Source organism: Cervus canadensis, chromosome 19 (assembly GCF_019320065.1).
Source record: "Cervus canadensis isolate Bull #8, Minnesota chromosome 19, ASM1932006v1, whole genome shotgun sequence".
NCBI classification, from domain to species: domain Eukaryota; kingdom Metazoa; phylum Chordata; class Mammalia; order Artiodactyla; family Cervidae; genus Cervus; species Cervus canadensis.
Genome location: NC_057404.1, coordinates 39,495,364 through 39,518,060, shown reverse-complemented (window position 1 = coordinate 39,518,060; position 22,697 = coordinate 39,495,364). Strand labels below are relative to the sequence as shown.

Sequence of the window (22,697 nt, the reverse complement as noted above, 5' to 3'; positions counted from 1 at the left end):
GTCTAAGGGACTCTCAAGAGTCTTCTCCAACACCACAATCCAAAAGCGTCAGTTCCTTGATGCTCAGCCTTCTTTATGGTTCCATCTCACATCTGTACATGACTATTGGTAAAACAATAGCTTAGACTGTATAGACCTTTGTCAGCAAAGTGATGTCTCTGCTTTTTAATATACTATATAGGTTTGTCATAGCCTTCATTCCATGGCTACAGTCCCTGCCCACAGTGATTTTGGAGTATAAAATCTGTCACTGTTTCCACTTTTCCCCTATCTATCTGCCATGAAGTGATGAGACCAGTTGCCATGATCTTAGTTTTTTTGAATGTTTTGTTTTAAGCCAGCTTTTTCACTCTCCTCTTTCACCCTCATCAAGAGACTCCTTAGTTCCTCTTCTCTTTATGCCATTAAATTGGTGTCATCAGCATACATCCTTCTACTGCACCATCTTGGGCAATGCCTCCAGAATGGAATATTACTTAACCATAAAAAGGAACAAAACTGGGTCATTTGTAGTGATCTGGATGAACCTAGAGTCCTTCAGACCGAGTGAAGTAATTCATAAAGGAAAAATATTGTATATTAATGTATGTATATGGAATCTAGAAAAATGGTACTGATAAACCTATTTGCAGGGCAGAAATAAAGACTCAGATGTAGAGGATGGACTTGTGGATGCAGCAGAGAAAGGAGAGGGTGGAATGAACTGAGAGCAGCATTGAAATATGTACATGACCATGTGTAAAATAGATGGCTAATTGGGAACTGTTGTCTAATACAGAGAGCTCCGCTTGGTGCTCTGTGATGTTCTAGAAGGTTGGGATGGGTCAGAGTGGGAGGGAAGTTCAAGAGAGAGAGGAGATATGTGTACATATAGCTGATTCATGTTGTTATAGCACAGAAACTAACACAATACTATAAGGCAATTACCTTCCAATTAAAAAATAAACACCAACCATAAACTCAAATACTAATCCTTTCAATGGTCCAGTGGGGCAGACATAGAGGTTGAGTAATTTACCATGGAAGAGTAGAACCAGGATTCAAACCCAGATCATATGGCTTCAAGTTCTGAACCTATTCACTTTTTCAGTCATTAGAGGCCAGACTAGCCAACAGTTTCAATTTTATGAATTATCAGGTTTATGTTCTTGGTGTTCTGTGTGTGTGTGTGCTCAGTCATGTCTGATTCTTTGCAACCCCATAGATTATAGCCCACCAAGCCCCTCTGTCCACAGGATTGTCCAGGCAAGAATACTGGAATGGGTTACCATTTCCTTCTCCAGGGGATCTTCCCAACACAGGAATCAAACCTGCATCTTGCATCTCCTGCCCTGATAAGTGGATTTTTTACCACAAGCCACCTGGGAAACCTTTATGTTCTTGGTAAAATCACTTAATCAGAATTAAACTCTGAACCTAAATTTTCTAATCTATAAAATACTAACTAGGTAGTTTTTACATGAGATATTTTAAAGATCAAATGAGGTGATAATCTCATTATTATTTTAGTAGTTATTGTGATCATGCTTAATCCACCACTACATAACTATTATTAGTCACTAAATATATTAATTATATGTTACCATTAATTTGATGATTAACACTCACAACTATGGGTGCTTCATTAAAAGTATTGCACATTGTTACTATTTTTAAGAGGCTCTGTGTAAAGGAAGATTTGTCATCTATTACTGACTACTCTGGTTTGGCTCTGTCTCAGCACTCAACAAGAACAAAGAGAGCGAGAAGGACAAAGGGATCAGGGTAAGTGCCAAGAAACAAAGAAATGGCTTGGAAATCCATTCTGAGTCATGGATGGCTCTCAAGAGGGAGAGCCAAGGTTTATATTGCCACCATCCCAGATCCTTGTCCAAGAATAAAGGCCATTTTCTGCCATTTTGTTTTGAAGTTTGGAATAAAAAGTACCAAAGATGATCTAAATGGGTCCAGTACCCTTTACTAAATCCTTACTTTGAGAATAGTATAATCCAAGTATAATATACATATCCAGGCAAGAATATTAATAAAGTGACCTCAAATACATAAAATATTAATCACAAAATACTGAAGTTCACCACCAATTAAGCATAATCATGGAAGTAAAACCTTACCATCTCACTTCAGCTGTAGAATACCTGGACACTTGATTGACTGACCTCATACCTGGGTTTGTTCTCAGAATCATGGATCTTTATCAGCTCTGCTTCCCTTTTTCCAACTCCTACACATCTGGGAAAACCTCAAGGTATTTTTCTAGCTAAAGTCAAAACCTCAGCTGGCTGCATGCAACATTTTTTTTTTCCTCATCAGCTCCCACTCCAAAAGGCCTTAATCCAAAAATGAGAGTTGCCATGGTGACTTGTTGTAGTTGCTAGAAGGTTTTGTAAGATGCAGTCATCCTCTTTGTACATTTCCGTTTTCAAATTTCCAGCAAAAAGAAAAATGAAGTTTTCCTTTGTTAGAATGGGAAATGAAGTGTTTAGCAAATTTGTAAGCAAGTGACAGAGATCTGGGGAGTGAGCACATGGGACACTGGATCCCACAAAAGAGAGCCTTGAATACTGATGGCAGGGCACATGTCTTTAAAGAAGATACCAACTCAGAGCACAGAGTCTCCTGTGCTTTTTAACTTGAAATGAACTTCTCAGTTTCCAGGGGCCTAAATAAATGACTAATTAAGCCAAAGAAGATCTCTCATATGAACTGAAAGACCAAGAGCCCACAAACTATGGCCCACAGGCCAATCATGCCTTGCCATCTGCTTTTTAAATAAAGTTTTATTGGAACCGAACCATGTCCACTCTTTCATGTGTTGCCTATGGGTGCTTCAACAGTACAAGAGCAGAATTCTGTGGTTGCACCAGAGAAGCGTGTCACCTACGAGCAAAGAACATTTGCTATCTTGCCCTTCAAAAAATGTTGGCCAATCTCTGCTAGTGGGCTGGGAGAGGCAAAGGAGCTAAGAGAGTGAGAGGGTGACCAAGCCCACTTTGAAAGTCTATTTGAATGTTTGCCTCTTGTTCCTTGTGAGTGTGCTAAGTTGCTTCAGTTGTGTCCACCTCTTTTGTGACCCCATGGACTGTAGACCATCAGGCTCCTCTGTCCATGGGATTCTCTAGGCCGGAATACTGAAGTGGGTTGCATGTTCTCCTGCAGGGGATCTTCCTGACCCAGGGATAGAACTGGCATCTATCTGCATTGGCAGGCAGGTTCTTTACGACTAGTGTCACCTGGGAATCCCCTTAATTTTTCCCTAATGCATTATTTACATTTAAATCTAGAGCTCTAAACCATGGAAGAAAATCTCTTTACCTTTTGTTTCAGCTTAGGTCCTCTAAGAAGCAGTTTGCCAACACAGTATTAGGCCTGTAAGAGGTTCATTGGTGAAAATCCTTTATGTAGGGCAAAGGGGAGGATGCTGGAGAAACCAGGGAACCCTCAGGAGGACATAGCAGGTCTGAGTCCTGTGGAAGGAGAGAGAAAATGAAGGAGTTCTGCTAGGAGGGGTCTAAGACCACAACACAGCTCCAGAAGTTCTGGGGCAAACCCAAAGAGAGTCTGCAAGCTCAAGTCACCCACAAGGAGAGTCCTGCCCTCACAGGAACAGCCTTGCCAAAAGCAAGCCCTGTGCAAACACAAGGGAGGATTTGGAAGGCAACAGTGGGGCAACGCATCCATTCCACTCCCCATGTTAGATCCAAGCAGTGCATTTTCATGGACCTCACCCTGCCTCATCCTGTTATATCAAGTCATATTTCCAACCTGCCCACAATTGTTGAGAGGCTGATTTGTCTACAGAGCACAACATTAAGTATGGTGATGGGGAAGAAGAACACAAAGGATAAAAAATTCACTAAGTTCAAAGTAGTTGGGAAAATCACTTTTTGGAACTGTTGGCAGATGGACAACGCAATGATCTCTGGATTTTCCAGCAATTGTTTGTTAGGTCCTCAGAGCATCTGAAAAACTCCCTTCCTGACTTTGTTAGGAGCTCTCTGACTCGCTGGACCACAGATCACAGGGTCTGTATTATGCTGGCTCTCTGATGGTTGTGCTCTAGGCTTCTCTCCTCTGCTGTTTAGATAGAGTGCATGCTGATGGAGGAGAGGTATCAAACATATGAAGTGGAACAAATGTCAGACTGCTTTCACATTCCCTATTATTATTCCTGCTTTACAGTGGGAACAAGCAGAGACGAGAAAGGGATTTTAAAAAGATGAATCCCTGTAATATTATTTCACAAGGCAAATTCTTGGCAGCTTCATGTCTTTTCTTTCTTTCTGCACCCAACTTCCTCTTGTTAAAATTTGACTGAAGAGTCACTATGACCACCAGTTGAACACTAAAAATGATACAGCCCAGATTCACTCCAAGAATGCCAAACTCTTGTTAAATAAACATGTGAGTGGACTAGGGTTAATATTTACAGTGTATTAGTGCTGTCTCTTAGAGCAGCTTAAAAGGATGAGCTGGAGTCTCAAGAATTTGTGAATTACTGTTTTAAAAAGTAGAATTCTTCTAGAATACACTTTAGTTTCAGAATTAAATGACACCTTTCTTCCATGAAGGAAAGTCAACAGGTCAGTCTCCTTTCGTTGTTTTCTTACGGATACCGTGGAGATCAAACCAACACACACAAATGTTTGTTCGTCTCGAATCTTTGTCACCTTTCTCAAGCCTGTGTCTCTCACTGCCATTTGACAGAGCCCTGTTCATCCTTCTCCCTCCAATTCTAATTGTTACTAGGAAGAAAATAGAGAAAAGGACAAAGAACTTTCTGTTTCCTGAAAGCCTGGTCGCTTTCAAAGTCTCCTATCTCTGCTTTATGATTTTCTTGTCTCAGCAACAACTTTCCTAATAATAATTTGATGGTAGAAATTCTTGCTAATTCTATAGTAGATTAGTTGCTTCAGTTGTGTCTGAAAGAAAGAAAGCAAGCTCCAAGTATCCAGATTCTAATTTATCAACCATTATACAAAAAGCAGTAAGAACTACATTCATGAGCTTGTATTTGCAAATATGTTTTTAAGGTCAATCATACATACCTTATGTAAGATGCAGAATTTACTGATAAGAGTAATTTGGTTAAAATGCATGCTAAAGTTGGACCTCCCACAGTCCACCACCCACAACACCCATCCCAGGAGGAGTAAGGGTGTGGAATTCAAATTTATGAAGATAAATAAAACATGAATAATTTTAAAATATCACAATTAAAATTAGTAAGTGATTATAGCTGTCAATATATAGAGAACTCTCCCCTTAATTAATAGGTTTGAAGTTATTTCTCACATCCTATTTTAGAAGAAATATACATATCTGTGGGCTTCCCTGGTGGCTCAGTGGTAAAGAATCCACCTGCAATGCAGGAGACCCGGGTTCGATCCCTGGGTCAGGAAGATTCCCCTGGAGGTGGGCATGGCAACCCACTCTAGTATTCTTGCCTAGAGAATCCCCTGAGGGGTCACACACTCCATGGGGTCGCACAGAGTCAGACACAACTGAAGCGACTAATCAGCAGAGGCATACATATCTGTGCCCAAACATTCGTACAGATGTAGCTATCAATAAATTACTGATAAAAGAGAAATCAACAGATTCTTCTCCTGTGCTGAATTCTATCTCATTTGAAGTCAGTGGTTGACAAAATTTTGAATTCCTTCATGCCCTTGGAATTATTTTTCTTCTTTGTGCTCCATGTTTTGAAACCATCTACCAATCAAAGGAATGGACTTAATTAAATAGAAATTCATTTTTTTCCATTTCTGTTCATCAAGAAATATGTAAATATCATCAGAGCTTTCATATAGCTCATTGATAGTAGCTTATCAACATGAGTTGATATAATTGTAGCCCATAGATGAGGGACAAGGTTTATGCAGTTGCTGAAGCAGCTTTATTGTCAGTAGGCTTACGGTTTCCATAAGGTAGTTTTAAAAAATAATGAACACCGCCTGCAGGTCTTCATTACTAACTTCATAAATCCCTGAAGAGCTCAGGACACTGTTGAGAAGTGTTATTCCAAAGACAGAAGAGCTGTTTTTCAAGCTTTTCCCCACTCCAATACCCAGGAGCCACAACCCACTCATAAGTAACTATTGATCACACTGATAGGTTATAGCCACACTGTCCATGGAGAGGGATGCACCAAAATCTTGGGGAGAAAGAGGGCCTGTTGAGAGAAGAGAATGTGCAAGTTGAAAAAGTGTCATGAGTGACTCATACAACCTTCATGTCACCCCCTGAAAACAACTGCTTTTGTTGTTGCTGTTCAGAGTTAAGTCATGTCCAACTCTTTGTGACCCCACGGACTGCAGCACGCAAGGCTGCTCTGCCCACCACCATCTCCCGGAGTGTGCTCAGATTCACGTCTGCTGCGTCGGTGGTGCTAGAAGTGATATAATCTCTCAACAGAAAGGCAGTTTATATATTCAGTTATGAAAATTAAACCCTTTTTATGAATCTGAGATGAGGCTAGACTACTACGGGATTTCTCATGACCTGAAACATTTGTTTTTCTGTCTTTTAGAACAATGAAATAACAACTTTTTGTCACTTCTGAAGATGGATCACTCTGAGAAGAATGCACGCTGCTCCAGAACAGAGACTGAGTTTGAATATTACTCAACACCCTTTAAAAATACAGCAAAAGGGCCTTTTGGGTACTGCAGCCAAATTTCACCACAAGTTCCTCGGCATGCTCCTTTCCTTCCAGCTCCTGGGTGGCCTTTTGCTTGGGAGGCAGCTACTTTGAATTTCAGATGCTGAGACACAACAGTGTCAGGACACATACTGAAAGTGGGAGGCAAATCTTCTCGTCCACTTCCCTGTTATTATGAAAAAGGCCTCCCAAAGTTAGCATTCCAAATGAAACTGTAAACTTGAAATCCACCAATCTATTTTGAAAATGGTAGTCTCAGATATACATGAAACTGATTTTGTTGAACTTTGATAATCTGCCAGCGTCTTCATCATATTTTCCAGGGAGCTTATTATTAGCTGTTCTCAAAGTACATGTACACCTTGAATACATTACAGTAATCCCCATAGCTTTATCTTTCAAATGGTTTTGAGCTAGAGCTTTGGCTAATTTTATTTTCCAGTGGAAGTCTAACCCTGCCAAAGACTCAAAGTTGGAAGTATTCCCAAAACCAACCTTATTTATTTTCAATACATTATCTTACTCAGCAGAGTTTTGATAAACATAAGAATTGTGCAGGGTTTTAAGCTTGTAGCTTATGAAATAAGTTTCAGGTAGTCCATACTTTGCATTCAAGAGGATAAGAAAGATATAGCATAGATGGAGCTAAAACCATGCAGAAGGTAGCATAATTAAGCTGACTTCCAAACTGAACAAGTAATTAAGTTTAAGCCTAAATAACAAAAGGGTTATTATTGAAATGTCCTATGTCCACTGAACTTGTTTACATTTGCATCCCCTGCATAGACAACATAATTATACAGAAATGCATTAGCATAATAGACTACAGGACACATATGGCACTGAAACTTCTTCATTAATCTGAAACTGCTTTCACACATGAGTAAACTGCTAAAACACTAGATAGTTAAATAATGGCAGATTGAGGACTTTGAGTTTGATTTCTTTCCATTTCTTTCCAATATCTAATTCCACATGAAGGTCCAAAATGCTTTTGATCTTTGATCAAAAAGTATGAGAATTGGAATTTGAAGTAGTAAATCTGGGCTGGGAAGAACGTAGAAATTAATGATATAGACCGAGAACTATTTATTGTATGTGCTGTGGTTGTACTACTGTGTAACTTGTCAGCCTCCTCAGTCTGGGAAAAGGTGTTGAATTAAAGCTCATTAAAACAAAATATCAATTATTTATTGTCAATAAAAGACTGAGCCCATGTGTTATGGAATTAAAACTGACATTGCCCACTCTGAATCTACCTGATGCTCTTCCTCCACTTTGGAAAGAGAATTGAAAAGAATTTTCTTTAAAATCAGACATTTTTGGTGCCATGTCAAGTCCTCGATATGATTATATTTTAGAGATTTACTAAAATCTTATAAAGTTTATTTCATTTATTAGTGTGTGACCTAAGTCAATTCCATGTCAGTACAATTGTGACAAATAATCCTCCAAAGAATGACGCTTCATTAAAATATAAAAAAGAGTAAACCTAAAATACACTTTAAGGCACCTAGTACTAGCTGCATTATGCTGATATTGGTTTTTTATTATTATTATTTTTTATTGTTGGAGTATAACTGTTTTACAATGTTGTGCTAGCTTCTGCTGTAGGACAGAGTGAATCAGCTATGTTTGCACAGATCCCTTCCTCTAGAGCCTCCCTCCCACCCCCACCATTCCACTCCTCTAGGTCATCATAGATCACCAAGCTAAGCTTACTACAAGCAGCTTCCTACAAGCTAGGTGTTTTACACATGGTGGTGTTGAAATTGGGCTTTATTAATACCCTCTATGAGTTCCCTGAGGACCCTAACAATAGCTTATTTACTATTAACATTCACAGATCATTGTAACTCAACAATCTTAGATCCACATAATATTAAGTATAAAAATTTGTGTTCAATTGAACTGCATTCTTTTGTTTCTAAATGTCTGCACTGGACTAGACATAGATCAGATGTATGCATTCCAATGCAGAAATGATCAGAAAAGTAAATCGAAAGGGGATCTGTTGCCATTTTCTGAGAACAGTGATGGCTCACAGGGAGAAGAATTAACTGCCCAGTAAACCTGCTCGAGTACAGACGTGACATTGAAAAGTGGCTTCACAGGCACGGATCACATTTCCCAGCCTCCACTGCAGGTAGGTGGGAGAAGATGATTAACCCCCATTGGATTTCTCTGTGTGTGAGAAATAGCATCTCTTGCGCTGAGCAACTGAATTTTGGTGCTTTCAATTATTGCAGCAGCTACTCTGAATCTAATAGAAACCACAAAATATCGCTGTGCCTACTGGTCTTTTTAATGAAACTTTGTACACAAACATTGTTTTCTCCTGGATACCTGAGCTGGTAAGGTTAACAGTATGTCCCTGAGGAGTTGCAACACTGCTTTTGAAGGACTGTATTATGCAACAGGATTTGCTACTTTTGGCTGAATTCACTATATCAAAGTGACTCCTCTGACTTTTCTGCTGGTGGCAGATCTTTGAAATGCTTATTCCAATCTTTAGAAAAACATCATTATTTTTCTCTTCAATCAAGCACAGGTAGCTGTCTCCTCACTTTCCTCTTTCTCCTCTTTCATTCTCCTTCTGTCACCTACCCCTACTTGGATTCTCTAAATACTTACGGAAATGTCTTTTTCTAACCAAAAGCCCTAATTTAAAAGAAAGAAAATTTAATTTATTTATTTTAATTGGAGGCTAATTACGTTACAATATTGTGGTGGTTTTGGCCATACATTGACATGAATCAGTCACGGGTGCATGTGTCCCCCCCATCCTGAACCCCCCTCCCAGCTCCCTCCCCACCCCATCCCTCTGGGTTGTCCCAGAGCACCAGCAAAAGCCCTAATTTTGACCACATTTTTTGTAATCATTGTTTTCTATATCTGATGAATTATTGACAATTGAAGAAGCAAGAATTAGCTTGGATTTTACTTATGATTATGTTGAATTCCCCACTACATTTAAAACATAGGGGAATTTTTTTTAATTAAAAAATAAAACATAGGGAATGCAGGCCTGTCAATGATATCACCTATTGGAAAGTATTACTGTGGTGCTGATCCTTTAATGAGACAGTAAGTAGGCCGCCTTTGGAAACTGGAGTCATTCTTTGATGTTATAAAGATGTACAAATCAAATTTCCTTTGTACATATTCAGCACAAGTTCAGATTTATGCCTTTAATAAAGCACAGCAGTGATCTGGTTGCATATCTGAACACTGACAATGTGCAATAGAATTTTCCCTGTGGGTGCTATTTGCCTGCAAGCCATAAGAGGAAAAGGCTGCATGGTCCCCATAGAATAAAAACATTTTCCAAAATCCTGCTGGGTAAGTCAACAGTGAAATGGACTTCTAATGAGGAATTGGGTCGTTAGAAATTCTGTGATCATTTTATCTGTAAACATTTGTTGTTGGCTAAGTGCTATCACACTTCAAGAAATGATAATATCTTTACTATTTGAAGGAAATCTCGTTCCCTTTATACCCTGAAACCCTACCCAGTAATTCCCATCTAGCTCTTCTAATCAATGAGCTGTGCTTAACACACAGCTATAGTACTAGTAGTGGGATCTAAGGCCCTGAACATCTCATGGTAGATGATAAGATTCTGGGTAATTTAGGGAAATCTTGCCTTTCTAGTTCTATCCTTCATGACACAAGCTTCCCTCCACTTTAGCACACAGACACATGTGCACACTGCTCTCCAACTCTCTGAGCTGTTAGCACTTACTGAATATATTCTTATATAGAATTGCATTAGTTCCAGGTTGACTGTCCTTTCCTCCAGAAAGCTTTCTCTCACGGGTTTCGTATTCTGAGAAGAAGAATGATACAGAGATTACTCTGCCAGGGGATTTTTAGAGTCCTCTTAGGATCGATATATGATGGAAAAAAGGGGAAAAAAATGAGATTGGACAGAAGGGGAATTAAGTGTGTGTGTGTGTGTGTGTGTGTGTGTGTGTGTGTTCAGTAGCTCAGTCCTGTCCAACTCTTCGCAATCCCGTAGACTGTAGCCCTCCAGGCTCCTCTGTCCATGGGATCCTCCAGGCAAGGATACTGCAGTGGGTTGCCATCTCCTACTTTAGGGGATCTTCCTGACCCAGGGATTGAATCCACATCTCTTGTGTCTCCTGCATTGACAGGCAGGTTCTTTACCACTGAACCACCTGGGAAACCCAAGGGGAAGTATAGCTATGATAAAATGTCAGCAGAAACCTGAGCTGACTCCAAGGGGAGTTTTGAAGCTGACCTTTAAGTACTGTCCTGAGCTGGGAAAGGATGTCAGGAATTTGTAGCTCAGGTCCACCAGGCACTGGCCACAGAGCACCCAAGGCAGGAGGCATAACCTTAAGTGAGACAGCTTTCAGCAGTCAAGGCAGTGTATGAGGGGGGCGTGATGCCTGGAGGACTCTCAGCAACTGATGGGACCCATCACTCCTTTTGGAAGGGTGATCAGGGAGCACATCATGGCATTCACCACACACTTTCCCTTGCTCCACTATATCCACTTCTTAAAATGAAAATACTTCATCCCAAACTTCATGGAATGCAACTAAATCGCCATATAGAGAAAACTGTGTAGTCTTAAATAGATAAGCTGAGACTCCAGAATAAGAAGTTGGAAGATAAATAATTTCAAACAAAGAGAAGAGAAGATATTAACAAAATGGAAAACAAATATATAATGGAGAGGTTCTATTTCACAAGTCATTGAAAAAGCTGTTAAATTAAGTTGATGGAAAGAGAAAGAAATAACCAATTTCATCATGAAAAAAGCTGACATTATTACAGATTTTATAGAAAAAATGTTTTAATTTGTATGAGATAAATTCTTAAAACATTTTAAATAACTTTAAAACATTTTAATATTGAATTACTCAGGTCAGTAATTTGAAACTTTCTACCACAAAAACTCCAGGTCCAGGTTGTTTCATTGCTGAGTTCTACTGAACACTGAGAATATATCTAATGTACATAGACTTTTCCCAAGAATTAAAAAAGTATTGCAATTCTCAACTGATATTAAGAATTAGCATTGCCTATATAGAAAATCCAAGTAATGTCAGTAAAAGAGAAGACAGTGACAGACAATCTCACTCAAAAGCAAAGATACAAAAAATTTATAAGTAAAGATACAAAAATTTCTAAAGTTCTCAACTCAGAAGCAGCAATATTCAAAGTAATACTATATCATGACAAAAGTGGGTGTTATGTTCATCATAAATTTGGTTTACCATTGGAAAATCAGTCAATAGGAACTTTTTATGATAAATAACCAGTAAAGATATAATTCATAACTTCTAAACTAGTTGAAGCAAATGAGAGAATTTTTTGAATCTTGATATATTGAAGAGGACAGAAAAGGGTGGAGGAAGGGAAAAGCATTGGAATAAAAGAACACACAAAATAAAATGGTGGAAGTCATTTAAAATATATCAGTAGTCATTCCTTATACAAAAGCACTAACTTGCCAGGTAAAACAGAAAATTTGTCAGGTTAGAAAAACTGACAAATCAAGAAATAGTAGTACCAGCATATTGTTTAAGTGTGTAGAATAGCAATAAGAACTGAAAATAAAAGCCTCTAGTTGTTGCCTTTGAACAGCTGAACTAGAACTGAGAAGCAATGGAACAAGCAATTTCCTTCTAGTTTAATTTTTTTTACTAAGTGCTTGGAAATATCTATATGTCACTACTAATATTTATGAATACTTAAGTATCATCTACTGCCAGATATTTCAACTCTTTTCTCACTTTAAAAGATGTTTAAAATTTGTTGTCTTCTTTTTAATGAGTTTGAGTTTTAGTCCTTCTCTATTGCCTTATAACTATGGAAACAAATTCTCCAGGGAGATTTAGAAGAAGCAAAGTTATATTCTGGCTTTCAGCATATTTTGAAATTAAATTTCCTATAATGAATTATTGTTTTAAAAATATGTTTTCCTTATTTGCTGACCAGGATCATATGTCAAAGACACTGAAGTTTCTCTGATAGTTTCAGAGACTCAAGCCAAAACACAGGTTAAGGGTCTCATTCTAAGTAAGCCCAATGATAATCACTGAAGCCTTATATTTAAGTGAGTAGTTATAAATTAATTGGTTTATCTAAATATCCCATAAGAAACTTTCCAAGAAGTAGGATATAAAACGCAGAATATGAGCAGAGGGAGGATTATGTATAAAACATATATGTTTACCAGTAATTTTTCCTGAATTGTGGGCAATTGGTCAGAGAGACCTGATAAAGAAACTTTTATATTATCTTTATTTAGAAAAAAAAAGTGTATATTTCTATCAATAGAACACGTTATAGATGAACTATGACACATTTTAAACAATGATAAATAGCAAACACATATAATGCTTTCTACATGCCATATCCTCTGAGCTGAGTGATTTTATACATAATTCATTAATATTCACAAACTATGAAAAAGTTGCTAAAATTATACCCATTTTGTAAATGAGTAAACTGAGAGGAGGTGTTAATAATTTTTTTTCAAATTCACCCAGGTGGTAAGAGGTGAAGCCAGGTTTGAACCCAGGACTATGGCTGCAAAGTCTGTGCTCTTAGCCACTGTGGTATAAAGATAACACATAAACATTATGGAAAGCTAGAAAAGTAAAAGAAAAAGTCACCCATAATCTCATATAACTATTGTATATTTTGTAGTCTTTCTGTCTTTTCTATATTCATGATTTTGTAACATGATTATTATAGTACATATTCTGCACTTGGTTTTCAGCAGTTAACATATCTGAACTATTTTCAATGTTTTGTATAATTATAATTCAGTTTGAAATTGAAAGTGTTAGTCGCTCGGTTGTGTCCGGCTCTTTGCAACCCCATGGACTGTAGCCCACCAGGCTTCTCAGTCCATGGTATTCTCCAAGCAAGAATATAGGAGTGGGTAGCCATTCTCTTCTCCAGGGGATCTTCCTGACCCAGGGATCGAACCTTTGTCTCCTGCGTTGTAGGCTAATTCTTTACCATCTGAGCAAGTTTATACATTCATATTATTCAATCCTATGGATGAAATGAGGCTTCCCTGGTGGCTCAGATGGTAAAGAATCTGCCTGCAGTGAGGGAGACCTGGGTTCGATCCCTGGGTTGGGAAGATCTCCTGGAGGAGGGCATGGCAATTCACTCCAGTATTCTTGCCTGGAGAATCCCCATGGACAGAGGAGCCTGGTGGGCTACAGTCCATGGGGTTGCAAAGAGTCGGACAGGATTGAGCGACTAAGCGCACATGGATGAAATCGTTGGACATCAGGTTGGATCCAGTACTTTCCCACTGTGTGTATTTAAACCTACCTTCCGCATCTTTATGGATGCAGATTTTGCCATGCTTCTAATTATTTCACTAGGAAATATATGCAGATGTGGAATTATTGAGTAATTAAGTGCAAATTCTATAATCTACCTTTCAAAAAATCTAAAATGTTTTGAATTTTTCTTAAGCACTCTGTGTTGCTAGGTTGTTAATTCTTAAAATCACTGATAACTAAATCCCACCATTTCCATTCTCCCTTGCAAATAGGTTACCATCAATTTCCCAGTAGCTCTGCATGGAGCTCACAGATTAGAAATCCCAATTTATAAACTTATTAAAAATCACTGATCTGAACATTTTTGAGTCTGGTAATAATGTTATCAAGTTACTTTATTTTTGGCACATAGACAGAAGAACACAATTTCTGCCAGCACAACAGAGTCCTTTTGTTTTCCCAGGGAAGATTGATACTGATTATTTTTATCATTTTAAGAAGATTCTGTGGAGAGGTTGCCTAGCCGTGGCTGGACCAAGCAAAGGTACTTTGAAACTATACCCATTTTAATTGTATTTGCTCTATTCTAAAAGCTGAAAAGCTAGAACTCCAAAAACCTAGGTATGTTAACCAGGTGTTTTTTTTTTTGTTTTTTTTTTAATGTTCTGAATTACTGAAGCAACACATACTCACACAATAAACACCTTTTTGCTCTAGATCTAGTATTTTGTGAAATTATAGGAAGATAATTTTAGAATTGGAAAAGAACTTAGAAATATTCATTTTGTCCGCTCATTTTATAGATGAAGAAAATGAAGCTCAGTAAGCTTAAAACTTTTTTTTTTTTTTGTGGTCAGATTTACATGGGGGATTAATGGCAAAGTTAGGCTAGAACTGAATCTTCTTACTCCTGTTTCCCCTCTGTGTCTACTTTTGATATTGGAGAAATGATACAGTTAAGTTCAAAAGGATTAAATCTGGAAAAAAAGAAAAGGCCTTTAATCACAGGACTCAGGCCCCATTTATATCAAGAATATAGGATATTAAACAAAATCTTCAGTAGAGGAGAAAAGGTAGGTTGACAAATTGTTGATGTGTCTTGGTCATCATGTGGCCAAGATCACATGGCCATAATGTTAATTTAGGTCACAGATTATGGTAGGGATAATCTAGTATACCGTTAGTGATAACAGTCTTTCTCAAATTATGTAAGGTAGAGCTTATTGTTAAACTGTTTTTAATATTTGCTTCTCAAGGGAATGATTCATTAATGTAGGCATCAGCTAATCTTAATTACTTAAAGTTAGATAATACTATCTAAGGTGAAGACCTGTCTGAAAGTGTAAAGAGGCTGTGCCATCAGCGTAATAAACTGCTGCTCAGTGTAACCTGTGGGCTGACAACATAGGCTTCACCTGGGAGCTTTTCAAAAACACAAACATCAGCTCCACCTAGGCCAACTGCAAGTAGGGTACAAGAATTCGTACTTTCACAAGCTCTCCGGGTGATTCTCATACATGCTAAAATTTAAGAAGCATTGTTCTGGTAAGTGTCATTTCAACCTTTTTTGCACATTGGGATGACATTGGAACCTTTAAAAATACTTATGCCAGATTCCCATCCCAGATTCATATTTAATTGCTCTGGTGTGTAGCCTGGGTATTATCCTGGTTAGAATCAACACTCCAACAATTCATCTACAGCATTTGTGTTGCTTCTTCCTGATAAAATTAATGAAAATAGATGTCAGCCTACCCAGCTCCACCAAGGTTTAGAACAGGTGTCTGCAAAGTGACTGGATACAAGTAACCACTGGAAGATAGGTGTAAAGCATTAGAACCTTTCTTAGTATTAGAAGATTTTATTGATAATATAATAACACTGTAAAATTAATAAATATTTTTACAAATATAGAGGATACATACTAAATAGCCTTAATTATCAAAGTTCATGATATAGAATGATGGTTTTCAAACTTCAGTATGCACAAAAATTACCTAGAGAGCTTCTGGAAATACAGATAAATTCAAATATCTTGAGTTTGAGTCCAGAAATCTAACACTATAAGCTATACCCCAGATGATTCTTATGTAAATATTCCATAGACTACTCTTTAAGAAACACTCATTTAGAGCCAGGCTTTGTTTCAATTAGAATAAAAATGGAGAGAGTTCTCTGGAAAGACAGAACACACATTCAGGGCCTCAAGGGTCATAGGACTTCAGTGGGATCTTCATATTTAAAGACATGAACCTCAGTGCTGAAGGATATCAGCAATTCAAAGGGGATAGTTTCCTGGGGCTAGCCCTGGTTACATAGATAGCTATGTAACCAGGAATATCAATGAAGAGATTGACAATGAGAAGTATAACTCTTAAGCAGACTATAGTGGTTCTTACTGGTTGTATTATAGTCCTGCAGAAAACCAGTGGAATGAAAAATTGAGTATAAATTTGCTTCTTTAGCCTAGAATCAGAGTAAGGAGAAATAATTATAGTGTAAAGTTTTAACAGTTTCTACCTTTAAATATGATAGGTGACATACTGCCAAGAATATGGGAATAATAAAATAAAATATAAATTATATATAAACAGCAATTAAAATATAGAGATTGTCAAATTGTATAGAAACAAATCCAGCTATGTGCTTCCTACAGGAAACCACTTACAAATGAGAAAAATATGCAATAAGATGTAATGCATATTAATACTAATTAAAAAAACCTGGCGTTAGACTGTTTTGGAACATTAGATTGCTATATGCAAAAAATGAGCCTATATCTTTATCATACACCATATACATGTAGCTGAAAATGAATTATAGATGTAAATATAATGGATTAAATTTTTAATCTTCCAAAATACAGAAAACAAATCTTCATGATCTTGAAGGAGGAAAAGAGTTGACAGAATATAAAAAGTATGAAGTATTTTTAAATGTTAACTTATATCATTAAATTAAATATTTTTCCTCCTCAAGATACATCATTAAGAAGATGAAAAGATGAACCACAGACTTGGAGAAAATATTTTCAAAATCTGTATCTGATAAAGATTTTATATTTTAAATATATACAGAGAATTATTGAAAGTTAATAACTGAAAGACATGCAACCCAGTTTTTATTTTATTTTTTAATTTATTTATTTTAGTTGGAGGCTAATTACTTTACAATATTGTATTGGTTTTGCCATACATTGACATGAATCTGCCACAGGTGTACATGTGTTCCCCATCCTGAACCCCCCTCCTACTTCCCTCTCCATCCCATCCCTCTGGGTCATCCCAGTGCACCAGCCCTGAGCACCCTGTCTCATGCATAGAACCTGGACTGGCAATCTATTTCACATATGATAAGATACATGTTTCAATGCTATTCTCTCAAATCATCCCACCCTCACCTTCTCCCACAGAGTCCAAAAGTCTGTTCTTTATATCTGTGTCTCTTTTGCTGTCTCGCATACAGGGTCATCGTTACCATCTTTCTAAATTCCATATATATGTGTTAATATACTTTATTGGTGTTTTTCTTTCTGACTTAATTCGCTCTGTATAGTAGGCTCCAGTTTCATCCACCTCATTAGAACTGATTCAAATGCATTCTTTTTAATAGCTGAGTAATATTCCATCGTGTATATGTACCACAACTTTCTTATCCATTCATCTGCTGATGGACATCTAGGTTGCTTCCATGTCCTGGCTATTGTAAACAGTGCTGTGATGAACGTTGGAGTACAGGTGTCTCTTTCAATTCTGGTTTCCTCGAGTATATGCCCAGCAGTGGGATTGCCGGGTCGATTGGTAGTTCTGTTTCCAATTTTTTAAGGAATCTCCACACTGTTCTCCATAGTGGCTGTACTAGTTTGCATTCCCCCCAACAATCACTAGTCACTGTTTAGTAGCTAAGTTGTATATGACTCTTTGCAATCCCATGGATGGCAGCACGCCAGGCTTCCCTGTCTCCTGGAGTTTGCCCAAACACATCTCCATGGAGTTGGTGATGCCATTCAACCATCTCATCCTCTGTTGCCCCCTTCTCCTTCTGCCCTCAATCTTTCCCAGCATCAGGGTCTTTTCAAATGAATTGACTCTTCATATCAGGTGGCCAAAATATTGGAGCTTCAGCTTTGGCATCAGCCCTTCCAATAAGTATTCAGGGTTGATTTCCTTTAGGATGGACCGGTTTGATCTCCAAGGGACTCTCAAGAGTCTTTTGCAGAACCACAATTCAAAAACATCAATTCTTAGGGTGCTCAGCCTTCTTTATGGTCCAGCTCTCACATCTGTATATGATGACTGGAAAAACCATAGATTTGACTCTACACACCTTTGCCGGCAAGTGATATCTCTGCTTTCTAATATGCTTCCTAGGTCTGTCATAGCTTTTCTTCCAAGGAGCAAGCATCTTTAAGTTTCAGGGCTGCAGTCACCATCTGCAGTGATTTTGGAGACCAATAAAATAAAGTCTGTCACTGTTTCCACTTTTTCCCCACATATTTGCTATGAAGTGACGGGACTGGATGCCATGATCTTCATTTTTTGAATGCTGAGGTTCAAGCCAGCTTCTTCACTCTCCTCTTTTACCCTCATCAAGAGGCTTGTTAGTTCCTCTTTGCTTGCAGCTGTGAGAGTGGTATTATCTGCATATCTGAAGTTGTTGATACTTCTCCCAGCAATCTTGATTCCCGCTTGTGATTCATTCAGTCTGGCATTTCACACGTGGTACTCTGCATGGAAGTTAAATAAGCAGGGTGACAATATACAGCCTTGTTGTACTCCTTCCCCAATTTTGAACCAGTCCTTTGTTCCATGTCTGGTTCTAACAGTTGCTTCTTGACCTACATACAGGTTTCTCAGGAGACAGGTAAGGTGGACTGGTACTCTCATCTCTTTAAGAATTTTCCAGTTTGTTGTGATTCACTCAAAGGCTTTAGTGTAATGAAGCAAAAGTAGATGTTTTTCTGGAATTTCCTTGCTTTTTCTATGATCCAGCAGATGTTGGCAATTTGTCACTAGTCATTAGGGAAATGCAAATGAAACCACAACTAGATATATGATACACAATATAATAGCTGAAATTTAGAAAATTAACAATATCAAGTACTATGGGCAAAGATGTGCAGCAACTTATATTCTCATATATCACTGGTTAAAAGGGAAAATGGTACAACAACTTTGGAAAACAGTCCAGCAGTTCCATATAAAATTAAATATATATTACATGACTCAGAAATTCTACTCTGAGTTATTTCCCTCCCCATGAAAATAACCATGCATTAAACCAAGACTTGTCATGGACATTCATATTAGCTTTACTCATAATAGCCAAACACTGGAAACAATTCAAACTTGTCAAATACTGATGGAAAAGCAAACTGTGCCATATCCATAGAATGGATTACCACCCAGATGTAGAAAGACAGGAATTATTGGGTTGGCCCAAAAGTTCATTTGTCTTTTTCCATAATATATTACTTACATAGGCAGCAGCATGAATTAATCTGAAAAGCATTTAGAATTCTAAATAAAATAAAGGAGACATAGGAAATTGTTTGATTTAATTCATATGAAATTCTAGAAAATGACAAAACAGTAGTGACAAAAATATGTCACTGATGGACAGGAGCTGGGGCTGAGGACCTGACTATAAGATGCACAGGGGAACTTGCTGAGTGATGAAATGTTTTATAACTTGATTTGGCAGTGAGCAGTTTCATAATAGTATACATTTATCAAAACTCATCAAATGGTACAATAAAATGGGTGAATTTTATCACATGTAGATTAGACTTCAGTGCAATGTAAAAGAAAAAAAACTAAAAAAATAGTTGGCATGAGACTGGCCATTTCTTATGTGCCTTTCTTCTGGCCATAGAGATTGTTTCATGAACTGTTCCTTTTATCTGAGACAATCTAATGAATATTGGTCCTGCCTTTATGTCACTGTGAGGGGGAGCCAGCCTGAGAAGGAAGCCATAGTCTAAGATTTCACACTTAATCCTTATAACTATCCTAAGAGACAGGTATTACTATCCCACTTCATAGATAAGAAAAATGAGGGTTAGAGAGACTCGTTTTCCCAAAGTCATGTAACTAGCAAGTGGTAAAGCATGGCTTCTGCCTCAGTTCAGTTCAGTTCAGTTCAGTCCCTCAGTTGTGTCCGACTCTGCAGCCCCATGAACCGCAGCATGCCAGGCCTCCCTGTCCATCACCACCTCCCGGAGCTTACTCAAACTCATATCCATCGAGTCGGTGATGCCATCCAACCATCTCATCCTCTGTCATCCCCTTCTCCTGCCCCCAATTCCTCCCAGCATCAGGGTCTTTTCAAAAGAGTCAGCTCTTCGCATCAGGTGGCCAAACTATTGGAGTTTCAGATTCAACATCAGTCCCTCCAATGAACACTCAGGACTGATTTCCTTTAGGATGGATTTGTTGAATCTCCTTGCAGTCCAAGGCACTCTCAAGAGTCTTCTCCAACACCACAGGTCAAAAGCATCAATTCTTCTGTGCTCAGCTTTCTTTATAGTCCAACTCTCACATCCATAGATGACTACTGGAAAAACCAATACCTTGACTAGATGGACCTTTTGGCAAAGCAATGTCTCTGCTTTTTAATAAGCTGTCTAGGTTGGTCATAACTTTCCTTCCAAGGAGTATGCATCTTTTAATTTCATGACTGCAGTTACCTTCTGCAGTGATTTTGGAGCCCAGAAAAATAAAGTCAGCCACTGTTTCCACTGTTACCCCATCTATTTGCCATGAAGTGGTGGGACTGGATGCCATGATCTTAGTTTTCTGAATGTTGAGCTTTAAGCCAACTTTTTCACTCTCCTCTCTCACTTTCATCAAGAGGCTCTTTAGTTTCTTTTTCACTCTCTGCCATAAGAGTGGTGTCATCTGCATATCTGAGGTGATTGATATTTCTCCCAGCAATCTTGATTCCAGTCTGTGCTTCATCCAGCCCAGCGTTTCTCATGATGTACTCTGCATATAATTTAAATAAGCAGGGTGACAATATACAGCCTCGACTTTCTCCTTTTCCGATTTGGAACCAGTCTATTGTTCTGTGTCCCGTTCTAACTGTTGCTTCCTGATCTCCATACAGATTTCTCAAGAGGCAGGTCAGGTGGTCTGGTATTCTCATCTCTTTCAGAATTTTCCACAGTTTATTGTGATCCACACAGTCAAAGGCTTTGGCATAGTCAATAAAGCAGAAATAGATGTTTTTCTGGAACTCTCTTGCTTTTTCGATGATCCAGCAGATGTTGACAATTTGATCTCTGGTTCCTCTGCCTTTTCTAAAACCAGCTTGAACATCTGGAAGTTCACAGTTCCTGTATTGATGAAGCCTGGCTTGGAGAATTTTGAGCATTACTTTACTAGCGTGTGAGATTAGTGCAATTGTGCAATAGTTTGAACATTCTTTAGCATTGCCTTTCTTTGGGATTGGAATGGAAACTGAGGTGCCAAATCTCATGCTTATAACTATTATTCAAGGGAAAAAAGAGCACAACATAGATCTATAATTTTAGATTTTTCATATACTATTGAAAATATGTTATTGTGACAGCCAGGACAATATCTGTATTCTCAATGTGTATAATTAAAGAGAAAATTTTGAAATCACATGACACTTTGTTCTAAAACCATAGTATACATTGATAGAAATCTCTATTGTTACAGGTCATACATGCGTAATTACTAAGCTGTTAAAGATCATTTAAGTTGCATCAATAACAATATAGATTGAGAAAATAGTTGCAATGGAAGTAAAAACAAATCAGGAAAACGGATTTCTTTGTTTCACATAAGAATCTCATACACAGAAACAAGCTCAAACACATAGTCTTTTGAGATGCCCTGTATGGATTGTGACATGAAAAAAGTGGAAAAACAGGACCCTCCTCAGGTATGTTGAGGGAAAAAAGGATCACAGTATGTTATATTTAACTAAGCCTCCTGACTGAGTTAGTTTATGGCTATATTCTGAGTGGCATAATGATTTGACTGTCATTGTTGTACAAAGGAAACTGCTTTAAGTTTAGCTGTGTACTGTGGTCATTATGCAAATATGATCCTTCTGTATCTAGCCTAGTCTAGTTTGCAAAATTAGATATGCCCAGCCATGTTTCTGAAGCTCACTAAATCATTCTACAATAAATACAAATCCAGAATTACTGAGAGAGAAAAGCTGGAAAAAAATCTAATGTCTGAAGCTGAGAAAGCAAAATATCCAATGTAGAAATACATTTTCTTTAAGAGAATGGCAACACTGTAAATAATCATGATCAAAAGACACTTTACTTAGAATACAATACCCGGGCATATATGTGGACATATATACTCTGATCTAAAGAAATCAAACCATTGTGTTCCCAAAGCACAGAACTTTTGTTCTTTCACATTTAAAATATTAGCATTATCAGAAAATTCCTTATTTAGAAACAAGGAAATTAGAAATTCCTTATTTCAGATTGAAAAACAATTTGCACTTAACCAAAGTCATTCATCTTTATATACTCAATAAAGTATCACCAGGCTTCAACAGTACATGAACCATGAACTTCCAGTTGTTCAAGCTGGTTTTAGAAAAGGCAGAGGAACCAGAGATCAAATTGCCAACATCCATTGGATCAAAGATATAGCAAGAAAATTCCAGAAAAGTGTCTACTTCTGCTTTATTGACTATGCTAAAGCATTTGACTGTGTGGATCACAACAAACTGTGGAAAATTCTTAAAGAGATGAGAAT

At 37.8% G+C, this 22,697-nt stretch overlaps 1 long non-coding RNA gene across 1 annotated transcript; it reads right to left on the bottom strand.

The window, feature by feature from the left end:
• Positions 1 to 299: 299 nt before the first annotated feature.
• Positions 300 to 20,874, bottom strand: LOC122422077. Its single transcript, XR_006263722.1, has 3 exons — positions 20,820 to 20,874; positions 2,596 to 2,598; positions 300 to 392 (listed from the first exon to the last, which is right to left on the bottom strand). It is a non-coding gene; the product is annotated as an uncharacterized LOC122422077 (long non-coding RNA).
• Positions 20,875 to 22,697: the final 1,823 nt, after the last annotated feature.